The sequence below is a fragment of the Solanum tuberosum genome, unplaced genomic scaffold (assembly GCF_000226075.1).
Source record: "Solanum tuberosum cultivar DM 1-3 516 R44 unplaced genomic scaffold, SolTub_3.0 scf00130, whole genome shotgun sequence".
NCBI lineage: Eukaryota > Viridiplantae > Streptophyta > Magnoliopsida > Solanales > Solanaceae > Solanum > Solanum tuberosum.
In genome coordinates, this window is record NW_006239060.1 from 1,395,871 (window position 1) to 1,412,653 (window position 16,783).

General features: G+C 32.6%; 1 pseudogene; it reads right to left on the reverse strand.

Annotated features, from left to right (window-relative positions):
* Positions 1-4,068: 4,068 nt before the first annotated feature.
* Positions 4,069-10,581, reverse strand: LOC102602395 (TMV resistance protein N-like; annotated as a pseudogene).
* Positions 10,582-16,783: the final 6,202 nt, after the last annotated feature.

Genomic DNA, 16,783 nt, shown 5'->3' on the forward strand with positions numbered 1-16,783 from the left:
ATGCTAGCGTCTCCTCATCCTCTTTAATTCCAACAGTTTGTAAGTCCATCACAAGTTTATTGAACACATCTAGATGGTCTTGCAACAAAGAACCTGAATCCATCTTAAATGTGTGAAGACGCCGTTGCAACAACATCCTTGTTGTCACTGACCGATCCTGGTAAAGCCCTTCTAGCCTATTCCATAACTCTTTGGCCGTCTCATCGGTACTTGTACTCACTTCACAAAGTATGTTAGGTGCAAGGGACAATTGGATTACACTTAATGCATCTCTTCAATCTTCTCCTTGTCGGAATCCGATGTGTTATCGGGATACTTTCCGTCAATAGCATGGATTGAACCTTCCCTCCGTAGTAACGCCATCATCTGGATCTTCCAGATATTTAAGTTGTTGCGCCCACTAAATCTATCACTTTCAAACTTCATGGAACTCATCTTTACTTGTTCTTCCTTTTCTACTACAATGTATTTGGAAATACAGAAAACCAAAGTAATTCTTTCTTGATGTGGAAGTTCAAACTATGCTACAACCACAGAGCATACTCAGACAAAACCTTGGCTCTAATACCAATTGTTAGCGGAAACGTGAAATTAAAGAACAAGGAAGAACAACAATATTTAACGTGGTTCGGATCAAAATGATCCTACGTCCACCAAAGAACAACTGCACCAATATTTATTTCACTCTGCAAAGAATACAAGTGAAATACTACAAGAGAGAACATCAAAAGCCTTAGAAGGTGGAAGGCAAGTGAGAGGATGATTTGAAAATGAATTAAGAGTTACCTATTTATAGGAATGAATTCATCCTATTGATGTCATCCATGACATTACTATGTGTCAAAAATGTCAAGATTAAACATGTGAAACCATTTTATGGTTTACCTAAATTTCACCTACCAAGATACTATCTTGAATTTTATTTTGCACTAATTATCTTCCTACCAAATCTTCATATTAATTCATCTTTCATTGAGTTTGATTCCACAAGAACCAAACCAACTCTTTCATGGCTGTCACTATCTCGACCAAACATCAACTTCACCATTGTTGGAGATTCCTTACATATGTGGCATCAAAGATTGGGCCACCCATATTCTTGAGTTTTATTTTCCATTTTAAGTAATTCATGTCTTTCGAATTCTTCCAAAGACAAGTTTACTTTTTGTAATTCTTTTTGTTGCAATGAAGCACACATATTTCCATTTTCTCCAAATACTTTGTCCACCAAATTGCCATGAGCAATAATTTATAGTGATTTGTCCCTGGTTCCTTCTATTGATAAAAAGAGATACTTTTATCTCTTTGTTGATCAGTACACCAAATACATTTGATTGTACATGATGAAAAAAAAAACAGATTGTAACTCCTAGTAAATAGGAACAAATAAACTTATGTGACATAACTGAATAATAAATTTTACAAACTTAAAGCCTAAATTAACCGAAGATATGACTTATCCTTATATACAACAGTGGCACATCCTCTATTAGAAAGAAATGTTCAAATGCAAGCCCAAATAAAAAAGATTGGGGTCACATGAAGCCGAAAGGGGGCCAGCCCATAATGCTTAATGTTCAAAGCCAATCTTTTCTTATTTAGAAGTTTCCTAATTTAAAATTTCCTAGTTAAAAAGTTTCCAAGTAATTATTTTGAGAAAAGTAAAATTTGAATCTCATTCTATTAGGGATATGTTTTCCCTATATATAGGGGTGAATTTTCTTGTTTTTTTTATCAAACATGATTGCTATTATTTGAGATTATTCTCTTCTTTACACCTTTGTGTGTGGTGACTATAAATTTATCTTACAACCTTATAAGGAAAAAGATGAATTTTTTTAATGGACTAAAAAAGAAAGTAAAATAAACAAATTGAAATCGAGGGAGTAATTGATATCATATGTATCGCGTAAATTAAACAAGATCAAGATAAAATTATTTTGAACACAAATTGGTAGATTATAACTATTGTAGGACAGGATGTCACCATTGTAGTGCTGGATTTTTTTAGGAACAACAAATTACTGAGACAAATTAATTCCACAAGTATTGCTCTTATTCCAAAGATTGATGTACCAGAATTTGCTAGTCAATTCAGGCCCATATCTTGTTGTAATGTGATCTACAAGTGTATTTCCAAACTAATCTGCAGCAGATTGAAAACTGCAATTAGTTATATAGTGGCAGAAAACCAATCAGCTTTTGTACAGGGTCGATCAATGATGCATAAACGTGTTGATATGTCATGATATCTTGAGACATTACAATAGAAAGAATGTATCTCCTAGATGTCTCATGAAAATAGATCTAAGAAAAGCTTATGATATGGTAAGTTGGGATTTTCTTGAAGAGGTGTTGGCTGGATTTGGATTTCCTGATAAGTTCATCAAATGGATCATGACATGTGTATCCACTACCATGTTCTCAGTGAAAGTTACTGGGGAAAATCATGGTTACTTTGCGGGGAGGACAGGTTTGAGGCAGGGAGACCCTATGTCCCCTTTGCTATTTGTATTAGTGATGGAATACCTATCTAGAACATTACAGAACATGAGTATGCTACCAGATTTCAGGTATCATCCTATGTGTAAGAAAGTGAAGCTCACTCACCTGATTTTTGTTGATGATTTAATGATCTTTTGTAAAGGAAATTTGAACTCAGTGAATAGAGTAATGGAAGCCTTAACTCATTTTAGTGCTGCCACTGGATTGGAGGCAAACCTGGAGAAGTCAAGTGTATTCCTAGCTGGGGTGGATGAAGATACAAGAACTCAGATTCTTGAAAGAACTGGTTTTTCAGTTGGCAAATTCCCTATTAAATATCTTGGTCTTGCTCTATCTCCTAAAAAGTGGACGAAAATAGAATATTGGTCCCTGATTGCCAAAATTACGCAGAGGATTAAAGTTACATACTCTAAACAACTTTCATATGCTGGTAGACTACAAGTGATCAATGCAGTCCTATTCTCCATACATAGCTTCTGGGGGGCAGTATTCATCCTCCCCCAAAGTGTACTTAAAGAAATTGATAAGATATGCAGGGCCTATTTGTGGGGAAATTCTGATGAAAAAAAGAAGAAGGTAGCTTTGGTATCTTGGGAGAAGGTGTGTTATCCAAAAAAACAAGGTGGTCTAAATATCAAGGGCAGTAGCAGCTGGAACATTGCATCAGTGGGACAGTTAGTATGGCAGATTGTAATGAATAAGGAAATCTTGTGGGTGAAATGGGTACATGGAATTTATCTTAGAGAGGAAACCTCGATATGGAGTCACAGGACACCTATTGATAGTAGTTGGTATTGGAGGAAGCTTAATGCAATAAAGGAACAGATGCATGGCTGATATAGCCAGGGTAGATATATTCTGACATCAAATGGTACCTACTCTATCACAAGAAGCTATTTGGCAATTATAGGACATAGACCACAAATGAGAATCACAGATTTAGTGTGGACTGCAGTGGCTATTCCAAAGCATAGATTTATGGTGTGGTTGGCTATACAAGGGAGATTACTCACACAGGAACGTAAACAGAAATTGCACATCCAGGTTGATGACTCTGATTGCTACCTCTGTGAGGAGAAGGTAATGGAGACTAATGTGCATTTATTCGAGACATGTAAATGGATAAAAGATGTATGGCAGGGGATAGCTCAGTGGACAGGTATAGCAATGACAAATAATGGGATTAAACAGGTTTTGGAGAGAACAAAAAGGAAGCATTGGAAGCAGTTTCAGAAAGAGACATTTGCAGCTATATGTGGGGCAATTCTCTACCACACATGGCGTGCAAGAAACTGGAAATTTTTTAAAGGGAAGCATGTACATACAGATGAGGCAATAGCACAGATAAAAAAAGAGATTATAGAGAGAGTACAGTTCTTCAGTAGTTCAAGGAAAGCAAAAAAATGTAAACATTTTACGCATCGCTTACTTTGTAGTTAGTTTTCTTGTTTGTTGGAGACCTAGTTTCTGATATCAGAAATGGATGCTCTTTATTTGTATTGCGTTTTTGTGGTAATGGTAATATTTTACATTGGTTACCAAAAAATAAAAAATAAAAAGTTGTTAAGAGGAGAATCAAACTCACTGCTGATTGCCAATAGGGGAAAGAATGAGAAGAAATAATTTATATATAAACAGAGAACACAAATCTGTGAGGTATTTACCTATAGTTAATCTATAATCCCGAGCTTGTGGGAAAGAGTGGCCTTTGTTTCTTAGAAGAGGAGCAACTTGCCTCTTCTTCATGATGTTCATTTCTGCTCCTCCTTTTCGCATTGTGAAGCTCAGCTTCATCTTTATACAACAAACGAAATCCAAATTTCTTCTCTTTTCCAAAAATTAAACTAATGCACCCATAGTCATTTGGTGTTTTTCCATTTGCATTAGATGCATCCCATAAGCCACCAAGAGGTATCAAGAAAAAATTAATATTCCATACATCAGAATATTTTGAATTGTTGGATAAGGAAAATTCTTGGGTCATCGACGACATCCCATCATCACATAAGGGAATCAAATGAGCTGTGATGCAATCAATATAATAATCGCCATAGTAACATACAGCAAATCCCAAGAAGTTATCACTTACATACCAATTCTCAGGCAGATTGACTGATACCTTTGTGTCCGTTCCCTTATAGTTGAACCAACTTGGGATATCCACCACCCAACTCACAAGCACTCTTAGTGACAAGGAATGTGAAGAACAGATGTCATGTTGCAATGATGAGATGTTCTGAAACAGCGAATTACAGATCCAATCATTGCTCCAATTTGCAAATATTGTATTTAAATTCTGTGGAAATTCTGGCAGCTGTGTAAGCCTATTGCAATCTGATAAGTTCAAGGATCGAAGAGCACCAAGTTCGGATATGCTTTGAGGCAAATGCTCAAAATTATTTCCACTGAGATTCAAGCGTTGCAAAGAGGATAAGGATCCAATGTCTTCCGGAAGTCCTCCATCTATTATATTGCAGTAACTGAGATCCAGCTTTTTCAAAGAGGATAAGGATCCAATGTCTTCTGGCAAGCTTTTAAGTTTTGAGCACCTCGACAAATCTAGCTTCACCAAACCTTTCAACTTACAAATGATGCTTGGAAGAGATACAAGGTATTCCATGCCACTCAAATCTAGCTTTGTAAGATGAGGTTGGAGGTCAAAGTTAGATAATGGCAGTTCCCTTATCCCAGAGCATGACATACTAATCTCTAACTCCGTCTTCATTATTCCGAGGATTTCTGGAAATTTCTTTAAACTTCTGCAGTAATCTAGAATAAAAAAATCAAGAGATTCCACATTAACATATGGAAACCTCTCAAGGCTTCTACAGTCAAACAAATCTAACCGGATGAGTTTTTTGCAATACTTGAGGGAAGGATGAACCTCTTCAAGACTCGTACAACACGCTAGATTCAAATACTCCAAATTTGGCATCCCCTTGAAATCAGGTGTTCTCTTCAGGCTTTTGGAGTCTCTTAGATCTATCCTTCGTAGAGAAAGAAATTTCTCCAGCTATTCAAAACACAGAAAGAATGATGAAAAGTAGTAAACCACATGTTTATATTATAACTCAACATTTGAAATGAGAAATTGTTTATTTTACTTTATATGGAAATTACATGCTCAGAAACTAAATAAAAATCATGTTATAATAAATAAAAGGTAAAATATCTAAAAGAAGACCTTAATCTTAGCATGTTTTATTTAGTGCACATTTAAATTTCCGCTATATATACTTGATTATCTATTCTCATTTACCCCCCTAGACGTTGATGTAGAAAAGAGTGTGAAATACCTTTTTAGGCGCGTGAGTGTAATGAAAAATAGAAAACAATGGCCGATGAGAAAAGTTGTGCCAACATATTTCTTTTTGTTTCTTCATGAGATGCAAAGGTTGGAAATGCAATTCATAGAGATTAATAATATGAGAACGTACAACCCAAAATAATGTAAAATACATTAGTTTGAGTTTATAAATTCCCCCCTAAGCTTGTGTCGAAAAGTCAGTTACACGCTCAAACTATTGTGACGACCTATTACACACCTAATCTTGTTCAAAGTGATATACCCCCTTAGAATGTGACATGGCAAAGAAAGTGTCGTCACCTTCCTTAAGGTGCGTGAGAAGAAAAAATTATATGTTAAAATGACGAATTTCAACACATGGCACTATTTTATAGGTCATTATATAATTATGTATTATAACTTTTAATATATTAATTATTTCAATTTCTTTCTTTTTTAATCTTTTTATTGGTGGCCCCAATTTCTTTAAAGCTTTTACATTTTTCTTTGTTTTGAATTGTTCTTCTTCTTAAGGAGCATTTGTAGCTATTGATTGTTTAATGGAAGCACATCCAACACTCTAGCCATACAGAAGAACTCTTAAAAAATAGAAAGGGTGGAGAAGATGATGATTTTCATCGAAAAGTTAATAATTTTCAAGATTTTTCCATTCGGACTCGCCGGAGGATTCACCGGAGAAGATCACCGAAAAAGAATTCATGAGAAAAATAATGATTTCTATTGAAAATTCTATGCCATTTATGCATAAAATTCATGATTATATTGTCTAAATTTTTCAAAAGCTCACCGAAGAAAATGATTTCTCAATCTTTGTCTTCTCTATTTTCGTCGGAGAACTACCAACAACCACCACAATGTTATTTTTATGTCTCATATCATCAATAGCATATTTGATTAATCAATTACCCACAAAAAATACTAATGAAATGTTTGATTTACATACATACTTATCAAGATTTTTAAAGAATTTTACAGATCTGAAAATTTTATTTGTTCCATCGACCATAATGGTGTTGCCCATCGCCTATCACCGGAGCCAACATCTCTATACTTCATAATCGACTTACTGACTCCTATTTTCTCTTCAAATTTTTATTTTTCCCTTCAATTTATGAACAATGGAGAAAGAAGAAGAAATAGATTTTAAAAAGAGATATGTATGGTGAGAGAAGGAAGATGCCCACATTTTTAATTTTTTGCAAAAGTTAAAGAAAATATCAAGGAAAAATGTTTTAAAAATTTAAAACAATATTATTTATGTGTGAAAATGCGTGTACAACACTTTTTTACACAAAACTGAGATTGTCTTCGGAAGGGGGTATTAATATCACTTTGAATAAGATTAGGTGTGTAATAGGTCGCCATAATAATTTGAGCATGTAACTGATTTTTCGGCACAAGTTCATGGATAATTTATGTTTTTTTCCCTTAATTAATCACAAGAATCATAATTCTAGGACAAGATAAAATAGGAAGTATCTTAAATAGAATGGTACCTTTGTTTCATTCCATAAATAATGCAATGAACTCCATCGGAGCTCAAGATGAACAAGCTTTTTGGGTTCAAAATTTCTTGGCAATAACTTCCAAGGATATTCATGCCAGACAAACCAACGCAAGTTGTTGGAAAGGTACTCAATGGAGCCATCAGTGGAGCCATCATGGCTATTGGAGTCAGATGAAAAGAATAAATCATATTTGTCCCCACGTATGCATAATATCCTAAGCCTTGTCATATTTTTCATTGCCTCTTTATTAAAGCTTTGTTGTTGACAATATGTAAACCAGATTGCTTTCACTGGCATGGTCCCCTAGTAACAAGATCATGAGACAAATTATAACTTCAGATGCCGTGCAAAATCCACTAACCATAACATAAACGAATTAGGCAACGTTAACTAAAAATGGATACTTGACGAATTAGCTACCTTTGGCAACTACTGTTATTTTTGCTTCTATCATTAATAAAGTAAAGGAAAAGGGTCTGATATACCCCTCAACTTTGTCATTTAGAGTTGATATATCATTCGCTATGAAAGTGGCTAATATGTACCCCTATTGTTATATAAATGACTCACATATACCCTTTTTCTCTAACGGAAGTGAAAAAATTAATTTTAATTTAATTTTTTCATTATTTTGTTTTTACAAAAATATAATCTCATATGGGTATACATAATCATCCTCATACATACATTTTTTTACCTTTTATTGTTTCAGTGACTTCGATTTATTATTTTCATGGTCAAATTTATTTATGTTTCACTAATATTCTTGTAAAATTTATTATAGATGACCCAATTTTGTTTTCCAAATACAAAATCTAAATTACAGTATAGCTGAAATAATAGTTTTAAATTATAATATAGCCACAAAAAATAGTTTTAATTTTTTTCTTTACATTAAGGAATGAAAGAAAAAAATAAAAACAAGAATAAGAAACTCAAACAATGATAATCAAAGAAGTCAAAAAATAATTTATGTATGAAAAAGATTAAAATATACCTTGAATTTTGCTAGAAGGATCATATATACCCCTAAATTATTATTTTTAAAAAAATAAAAGTTAAATATATAAATTTAAAACTAATTTTTCACTCTCGTTAAATGAAGGATATATGTGAGCTCATTTTGTAACGTAGGGGTACATGTGAGCCGTTTGTATAACGGTAAGGGTATATGTGAGTCACTGTCATAAAGAGGGGTTTATCAGCTCCAAATGACAAAGTTAAGGGGTATATCAGGTTTTTTTTCCCTTAAAGTAATAAATGACTAAAATGACATACGCGCTAGAATATAAATAAAGATGAATAAATAAATGAAATTGACTATATATTCTATATGTCTTTCGAATATGAAAAGTAAAATTGAATATTATTGCATTGTTTAGCCTACTTACCATATTGTTGTCCACCACTTCATTGAAATGTTCAACATTCCATAATCTACTATGTTTTTCCGGATGCTTTCGCCTTTGCACTATATATTTACCCATATCTTGTATTAAGTCATGCATTTCAATCGTATCATATTCAGAGATAGACACGAGAGATTTATTAACTAGAACACGCAATCCAAATTTTGGTCCAAAATAACAACTCTCAAGAACTTGCATGACTTCTTCTTTTTCAATTCCTCGGAAGAAACATGCTATATCTAGAAATATTTGTTGTTCTTCGCGCTCCAACCCATCATAACTTATTTTGAGGTTCTTAGTAATTTCTACATTAGAGTTTTTCTTTATTCGGACCATGGCACTTTTCCATTCAGTTATATCCATCCGGTGTAATGAAGAACCCCATACTTTCAGGGCTAAAGGATGGCCTTTAGCAAGACTTACTATCTCCAACGTTAGATCTTTAAAACACTCATTTGGAACTTTTTTTTTGAAAGCATATAGTTCGAACAGTTTAATAGCATCACGGTCAAGTAGTGTTTCCATTTCATATACTACGTGATTTTCCCCTATCAAACGCTGGTCTCTAGTGGTTGCAATAATCCTGCTACCCTTGTCAAACCAACCGAGATCATTTGCTAGGTATTCCATCTGGTCTCCGTGATCTATGTCATCAAGCACAATTAAAACCTTCTTACACTTAAGTCTCGTAGCCAGCAAATTCCTCCCTTCCTCCTTATCTTTCACGCAGTTATCTTTTTCCCTTAACAGTTTAGAGAGAAGGATATTTTGTAGAGAGTGCATTTTGTGTTTTTTTTCTTTGATATTCTCAAGGAAACAAACATCATTGATTTCAAATTGGGACGAGAGCTTATAAAAAATTGTCTTTGCTAATGTCGTTTTACCAATGCCTCCCATACCCCAGATCCACACAATCCGAACATCATTGATTTCCATCTTTAGTAGGGATTCTACTTTCTTTAATTGAGTATCTATACCCACAACTTCTTGCAAATAAGATACTGAAGTATTGCACTTAGACGAAATTTGATCAACAATACGCTTAATACAGTCTGCATCTGACTCACCACTGCAAAAAAAAGAAGAATAAACTAATGCTAATATAACTATGTGTAGCTAGTCTTCATAACTTATTCCATCAATTTAAATTTATGTGTTTTTAACTGACCTGTTAGGGAATTCATGTCCTTTTAGATTTGCGGCAGCAGTTAGGGCAGTTCTCCATCGTTGCACCTTCTGCATTCCCTCAACATCATCCTTATACCTCGATTCATGTTTGGCAAATGCTTCTGCAAAGCTCTCACTTTTGGTATCGAACATGTGATGCATCCACATTACAGAAGACCGGTATAACTGTCATGTGTCCATTTTCTTTCTCCTTGCATTCCATAATCTTCACTAGTTCATTCAAGCACCAACTTGACGTAGCATAATTCTTTGAGAAAATGATTACGGCAAGATGAGACTCTTTTATCGCTTTCATGAGTTCTTCTGAGATGGAATCACCATCCTCTAGCGTTTTATCATCTAGAAAGGTAAATATTCCCCTGTTTTCCAAACCTTGGTACAAGTGACTCATAAAATTTCTCCGGGTATCTGCGCCTCTAAAACTTAGAAAGACATTGTACTTGTATGGAGGACAGTTCTGTGACTTACTCGCAGAAGAAGAAGATGCCATAGATTCAATTAATTGTCTGAAAAGAAAAAGTAAAGTGTATGGATCGGATGAGATCAATTGATGAAAGAATTAGTTATATAGAGGAAAGAAGAAATAAACATTCCAGTCAACTAGTAATATTCATAGGAAATTTCTTAATGTCTACTTAGTCAACGCATTAATTATTCTGAGAAGTTTCAGCTCCAGAAATCCAATGGGATTTTTGGCCATACATATTATTTTTCTACTAATTTGAATTTCTATTGCTTCTCGGTAGATCATTTATGGTTATGGACCCACTATTCATCTGACACAAAGAAAAATTGGACCATATTACTATTACGACCAAACAATACAAATCCCACTAGCCTAGAGTCTAATTACCTATTTTTATTTTAGTTTTTGAAATTATCTTTCGTACCATATTTTTACTTCGCCAGATACAATCATCTGGACACTCAAATACATGTATCTCAAGTATATGTGCGTCAAATTTAGTGTAATTTATTCCAAATACACTGTATATTCAAGTGTGACACGTATGTATCTTAGATACACTAACTCTATTTCTCACCCTCTCTCTGTGTGGAGCCACGCCTTAATTCCCTGCATTTATATTTGATTGTGAATTGAGTTGACGAATTCCAATAGAAATTGAGAAGGTCACCAAACGCCAGCTACAGTAATAAATGGAGTTAAATACATTTGGGTATGTTTAATTAGTAGAGTAAATATTGTACGTATTTCAATTTAACATTTCGGCAAAAGTGTATACTCTTTAATATTTCTTCTTTTCCTTTTTATTTGTCACCATTTTTTTAAAAGTCAAACAATATGAATTTTAATTAACATTTAAAATGTATTTTTTTCATCATATTATGAAAAAAGTTAAAATTTAGATTACATTTTGTATAGTTTTTAAATATCTAAATTTTATTTTAAAACATCTAATTAATATAATTCAATTTAGCTTTGAAAATTAATCAAATTAATTCTCAAAAAGCACATCATAACAACTAATAAGGAACGGAGGGAGTAGTAAAGAGTGGTAAGTGTTGTTAGTTATTTAGTTCTTTCTCATATGGTAATGGACCCACTATCCATCTGCACAAAGAAAAGTTGGACCATATTACTATTATGAGCAAACAACACAAATCGCACTAGTTTAGAGCTAATTACGTGTTTTTATTTAAATTTGAAAGTACCTTTTTTACCATATTTACTTCGCAAGATAAGATACACTAACTCTCTTTCTTACCCTCTCTCTATGTATTTGTATTTTAGAATGTATCTGGTGTGTGTATATATAGATATAGTATCAAAAGATACATGTTGACTCTCTCAGTCGCCTCTCTCCCTATATTGGTAAAATGTTTGTGTAATTAGATTGTTTTCTTACTATTGTTGATGGATTGGTATTTTCCATCACAATGAATGGAATAAGTCAAGTTGTGTTGTCAGTGACAAAGAAATTACCCTTCTTTTTTCTTTGCACCTTTCATCCACTTGTATAGTGGTCCATTGTGTGCATATTATTACACGGGAGTTTTTAAAGTCGAGTCTTCATACTTTATCGGAAATTGCTTGGACATAATCTTACCATTTCAAATAAACAAGGCCACATTTGTTAGGTAAAGTTTCATATTACATTGGAGTTTTGAAGTCTAGTCTGCATACTTTGTCGATCGGTCACAAAGAAATTACTAAGATATAACCTTACATTACAATTTCAAATAAACAAGGCCCACAATTTGTTAGGTAAAAATTTCATTTTATACCATTTTAATTAGATTATCTTTATAAACTCAATCTATTTTGATTGAGAAATAATATTTTGTTCCAAATGTGAGTTTTAATGAATATCAATAAAGTCGGTATGATATTTCAGGTCCAAATACCAATAACCATTAGGTGATTTAGTTCTTTTTGTAAAAATCTTGATTAAAAAGATTTACTCAAGTAGAAATATTAATAAAATAATCGAGATGATAACACTACTATCATAAAAATTGAAAAAGAAAAAAAAAAGATATAAAAAAACTTTACCGTACAAAGACTTCGGAAAATCGAGATTATAACATCATGTAATTCCTTATTTCTATATACTATAAAATTACTATAAGCATATTTCAAATAAAAGTGAAGTAGCTTTTGCATTTTTCAAAGATCACTTTAGTTTTCGAGCCTAAGGCCAGTGTATTATGTCATACTTACTCCTTCAGATATCAAGTCAGGTATATGTTAATAAGAAACATATATCTAAAATAAAAAACAAACAATACGTACACTCCTATTGCTACTACGTCTTTTTTTTCGTTATTCTAAACTCAATGCTCTGAATTACATATATAATAATCCGCTTTCTGGATTAACTCTGATTCATAAGTTGCTTCTATTATGAATATGAATGGAAATTATGCTTCATCAGTTGAATATTTGAGCTCTACACTTGCAAAATTGAGAAGATGGGGTCTACTCCAATTTGAATTGAATTATTGCTATGGGGTCCACAATAATATGAACACAATGGACAGCTCAAAATATAAGTGGATGAAAGCTGCAAAGAAAGACTGTACCTTTGAAAAATATCTCTGTTGAATTAAATTATTGCGAGTTAATTCTACTACTCGGTATCCTTCACCTGCATAGGGGCATGACTTAATTCAGATTCGAATCAAAATTAAAATTGTAACTAACTAATAATTCTTTTCATTTATGGTTATGGACTCACTCTAAGAAAATTGTTACTAATAATTGTTTTGATTCCTTAACTACTTTCTCTGTCTTAATTTATATGTCATCCCTTTTAGTCATTATTCTTCTATATTTAGTTACAATTTAACTTTAAAATGCTCATTTTACCTTTAATGAAATGATTTTTAGCTACACAAACATCTATCATCAGCTTATAACTCTGTTACAATTCATATTTTGTTATTATCCGATGTAATACGATAGTTATGTTGGTACAACTATGAAAATGGCCTCCGCAAAGTATATTGCTAGAGTTAAGCATGATGAATACCTCTCATATGATGATACTACAAAATATGATGCAATTAGTCTGAAGATGTCATGGAATACTTCAGCACACTCTCAATGATTAACCATATTCAGCGATTCCTATTCACAAACTGTGTAAATTTGACAGTAGACATGCATCAATAGAGACTACATTTGAATTCTTCCATTGTTTATGTTATTGAAATCTTGTCATGGTTGGTGCACAAAGAAAAACTGGACCATATTACTATTACGAACAAACAATACAAATCTCACTAGTTTAGAGTCTAATTACGTATTTTTATTTTAGTTTTTGAAATCATCTTTTGTACCATATTTACTTCGCCAGATACAAGGCACTCAGATACATGTATCTCAAAAATATATGCGGGTCAAATTTGATATAATTTGTTCCAAATACACTGTATATTCAAGTGTGACTCATATGTATCTAAGATACACCGACTCTCTTTCTCTCCCTCTCTCTATGTATTTGTATTTCATAATGCATCTAGTATTAAAAAATATATGTGTATCTAGTATCAAAAGATATATGTTGACTTTCTTGCTCGCCTCTCTCCTCTCTCGCTCGTCTCTCTCCCTCCTTCACTGTCCTCTCTCCCTATATATTTATTACTAGTATTTATGGTAGAAATGTTTGTGTAATTAGATAGTTTTCTCCAACTATTTTTGATGAATTTTTACCTTCCATCACAATGGACGGATGAAGTCAAGTCGTGTTGTCGATGACAAAGAAATCGCCCTTCTTTTTTCTTTGCACTAGTACGTGCTTGTACTTCAAATTTTAGTGGTCCAATGTGTGGATATACATTGGAGTTTCCAAGAAATTTCCTACATTTATTGCTTTGACTGGTTATTTATATTCAATGCAATGAAGTCTAGTCATCATGTTTTATCGGTCACAAAGAAATTGCTAGGATATTTATCTTACCGTTTCAAATTAACAAGCCTCATAATTTGTTGAGAAAAATTTCATATGCCATTGAATTTAGTTTATTTTATTAATTCAATCTATTTTCAGCTGAGAAATAATTTTTTAATCCAAAGGTGAGTTCTAAGGGATATCAATAAAGTCGATATGATATTTCAGGCTCAAATTTTATCTGAGGCAATAACCAATATGTGATTTAGTTAATTTGTCAATTTTTTTTATGAAAAGAGTTATTCAAGTAACAATACCAAAAAAATTACTATTTGCATATTCCAAATAACATTTAAGTAGCTTTTGCATTTTTGCAAAGATCACTTAATTTCTGAATCTAACGCCAATGTATTATGCCATACATCACTTCTTCACATATCAAGTCAGATATTTGTTAATAAGAAACGTATATCTAAAATAAAAAATAGACAATACACTCGTATCACTACTACGTCCTTCTGGATCAATTCCGATTCATAAGGTGCTTCTACCCTGAATATGAATGGAGATTATGCTTCTTGAGTAGAATATTTGAGCTTTACATCTTGCAAAAATTTGGAAGACGGGGTCTACTCCAATTGAATTATTGCTATGGGTTCTACAGTAATAGGACCACAATGGACATCTCAAAATATAAGTGCATGAAGCTACAAAGAAATTAGGCTATATCTTGAAAAATATCTCCGTTGAATCAAATTATTGTGAGTTAGTACTACTTAGTATTATGTATCCGTATAGTTGCCTGACTTAATTCAGATTCGTATCGAGAGGTCTCACATCGAGGGTAAAACACTTTCGAAGGACTAATTGTAAATTATGTTAATGGCTTAAATATGATCTGCTTAAACTAATTATAATCATTATATTAGGATTTTCTTCCAACTTAAATAGAAGTAACTAGGAAAGTCCTTCAAAAAAGAAAAAAGTGAATCAGATGGCCCTCTCCTAAAACTAATTTATGGATGCAAAAAAGTCTATTTTGAAATTGTAAATTATGTTAATGGTTTTCTTTGTCACCGAAAGCAGATAACTTTACTTTAAAAAACACTATGGGTCATCTTGTTCCAAAAACAAAATAATAGGAAATATAATTGAAGAATAAAGATGGTTTGGAGGCGTATAATCATTTTCTTTAAAGAGATATTGCTTATATACATATTGGAGAAAAAAAATCCTACAATTGAAAAAGAAAGAAGAGTACCATTTATTAGACGACTAGACACCACTTTTTACGGAATGCTGTTATTAGAAAATTCCTTAAACAATTAAAAATAAATAAAAGAAGAGGAAAGTTTGGTGAGAAAGAAAAAGTGAATTACATGGCCCTACTTGAATGGAAAAAAAGAATCAACAAATATAAATAAAGACTAGAGGAGGACAAAAGTTTATGGCTATTTTTATTAATTAAAAGAAGTAGAAAATTCCTCCAAAGACCACCTACCCACGTACACCAAAACATTACAATAATACATAAACAATGGACAGCTAAAAATATGTTCCAAAAAATATTTGATTTTCTTATGCTTAATTGATCAAAAATATTTTTTTTAAAAATATGGTTCTTAACACCCATTGTGAAACTAACTAGACCAAGTATCAATTGTTACTTTTTCGAACTATCACTATTTACTCAAATAGATATACTTTAATACGTGAATAATGATAATTTAAATAGAAAAAAGAGAACAATTAAAGTAGAATGTGAAACCCCACACACAACAAAAAGCAAAAGAAAACGTGTTTTTAACACTAATCTTTAATTTTTTATGAAGTTAATATAGAAATCAAGGACCCTACTTGAATGGAAAAGAAGAAGAATCAACTATATAAAAAGACTAGAGGAGGACAAAAGCTTTAAAAAATTCCTCCAAAGACTACCTACCCACCCTGCACCAAAACTTCACAATAATACATACACAATGGACAGCTAAAAATACAAGAGGAAAATATGTTTGAAAAAATGTTTGATTTTCTCATGTTTAATTAGTTAAAAATATTTATTAAAAAATATTGTTCTTACTAAAATTAAGTTACTTAAATATAAGAAAACTAATTTCTTTTTACTGAAAATAAAGAAAACAAGTTTCACAAATACATGTACACAATACATCTAATAAATTATTGAATCAATGTTGAACCACACCCACCCCAACTTTAATAAAAGGAAGTGGGAAAGTCAGTGAGAAAGAAAAAAGGGAAAGAGATTTGTCCTTTCCTTAATTAAATTAACGGAAAAGGGTCAAAATTGCCCCTAAACTATGTGAAATAGATCACTTATACCCTCCATTACATTTTGGGATCAAAAATACCTCCGCCGTTATCCTAGGAGACCACAAATACCCTCAAGAGTTAACACCCCAAATTATTAGTGATGTGGCAAGCCACATGGGACTAATCCCTCCACCTAAGCATTGCCAACTAAGATTCACTACAAAAGAATTTGACCTTTAG